Here is a 2,450-nt window from a genome sequence, read left to right as displayed (position 1 = left end):
GATTTACATTTTCCTAGTACTCTGTGGGCTATTACCTAGGGTATGAGCTTGCGTGAGGAAGCTAATGTTAGTTTAAGGTCTCTACAGTTCATTTGACCAAACAAAATATATGCTAAGGCAGCAACACCAGAGTTCAGCATCGCTAAACTCTGAACAAAAATCTTCCCTAGGGGGCACCTGGGTGGCACAGCGGTTAAGCGTCTGCCTTTGGCTCAGGGCGTGATCCCGGCATTATGGGATCGAGCCCCACATCAGGCTCCTCCGCTATGAGCCTGCTTCTTCCTCTCCCACTCCCCCTGCTTGTGTTCCCTCTCTCGCTGGCTGTCTCTATCTCTGTCCAATAAATAAATAAATAAAATCTTAAAAAAAAAAATCTTCCCTGGAAGTTTGAAGATCAACCCCCCTTTTCACTTCAGTGGCCCGACTCAATCACATGAACACACCTAGCTAGAAGGGAAGCTGAGCAATTGAGTATTTGGCTTTTTTAGACTCTCAGGCAATGGAGAAGACAGCTGGGAAACACTGCTGGATAGGTAATCAATAGCATGTGCCATAGGTAAGCACATGACCCAGACTAACCAATTAGCATGTTCCATCCTCCCAGTCACAGGATGGGTGCATGGATGGATGGATACATGATCCTGCATGGCTCCTGGAGAGTCAGAAATACTGGGGCCATTTGCCACCTTAGTAGGGAGTCAGCCTGAGAATGGTGTTGACACAGAGGAAGCAGAGATGAGAGGCAGAGAAGCATATTCCAGTTGGCCTCCTTTGAGTGCCTTGTTACTGATATACCTAAACCAGCTGTATATTTTTTTCTTTTCTTTTCTTTTCTTTTCTTTTCTTTTCTTTTCTTTTCTTTTTTTGAGAGAGAGGGGAAGGAGGGGAGGGGTGGAAGGAGAGGGAGAAGAATCGTAAGCAGTCTCCACGCCCACCATGTGAGCCTGCCTTGGGGCTCTATCTCACAACCCTGAAATCATGACCTGGGCCGAAATTAAAAGTTAGATACTTACCTGACTGAGCCACCCAGGCGCCCCCTAAGCCAGCTATACTTTTTAAACCTGCCAGTAATGTGAGCCAATAAAATCCCTAGCCCAATATGGCTAGCATATTACATTAACAACCTGCCATGAACCATGTTTCCCAGTATTCATACCTTCTGCAGTCTCTCTCCTTGAATCTGGGTGGTCCTCTGCCTCACTTTAGCCAATAGACTATGATGAAAATGACATTGTGCAAGTGCTGGGCCTAAACCTCAGGATTTGGGCCACTGCACTTTTGGAAATCAGCCACTCTAAAAGTCCAGCTACCCTGAGACTGTTGTGCTGTGAGGAAGCCCAACTAACCATATGGAAGAGAACTGAGAAGCCTCATCGTATAGTCAGGGTTCTCCAGAGAAACAGAACTAATAGGATATGGATATGTAGAGATATATAGAAAGAGATATTCTATGAGGGATTGGCTCATAATCTGGGCTGAGAAATCCCATGACTGCCGTCTGTAAACTGGAGATGCAGGAAAGCTGGGGGTGTAGTTGCAGTCTAAACCCAGAGGCTTGAGAACCAAGGGAAGCAATACATAAGTCCCAGTCTAAGTCTGAAGATCCAACCGGCAGTGCTGATATCCAAGGGCAAGAGAAGACGAGTATCCCAGCTCAAGGAGAGAGAACAAAGTTGCCCTTCCTATGCTGTTTTGTTCCATTCAGGACCTGGGTGGATGGGTGATGCCAAACCACATTGGTGAGGGTGATCTTCTTTACTTGGCCTACCAATTAAAATGCTAATCTCTTCCAGAAACACCATCACAGACACACCCAGAAATAATACTTTATAAGTTATCTGGACATCTCTTAGCCTAGTAGTGCTGACACATAAAATGAACCATCACACCAGCTAACAGCAAGAACTGAGGCTCCCAGCTGAAAGGCAGCACAAACCTGTCAGCTGAGTGAGCCCTCTTGGAAGTGGATGCCCCAGTTTCATTTGATAAGCTTCCCCCACCCCCCAAGCCCTCTCCACATTGCAAATACATAAGATGGTTGTTGTTTTCAGCTACTAAGTCATGGAGTCGTGTATTCCAAGGAATAGATAGTTAAAACACTGAGTAAGATTCAGCTATTTCATTTGCAGTTGAAAGGTCTTCAGCTAACACACCAGCCATATAACCTTAGAGGAACTGTAATATCTACCCACAATTCAATTTCTTTAGCTATACAAAGGTTGTAACTGACATTCAGTGTATATTTAATTTTCTTTCACTCGTTGGGTTATTTTTAGGATTAAATGAAATAACACATGTAAAAGTACCTAATAATACTAAGGGTTCTTGCTGACTCCCAGTGACCACTGCTTTCCCACCTGCCTTGCTGAAACCCAGTAACACTGTCTCCAGCATTGCCTTGATCTCCCAGCTTTGTAAATCATCAAAAAGTGAATAGGATTAACTTAGCT

This window comes from Ursus maritimus, unplaced genomic scaffold, assembly GCF_017311325.1.
Source record: "Ursus maritimus isolate PB19 unplaced genomic scaffold, ASM1731132v1 scaffold_7, whole genome shotgun sequence".
NCBI classification, from domain to species: domain Eukaryota; kingdom Metazoa; phylum Chordata; class Mammalia; order Carnivora; family Ursidae; genus Ursus; species Ursus maritimus.
This window is presented reverse-complemented; position numbering follows the sequence as displayed.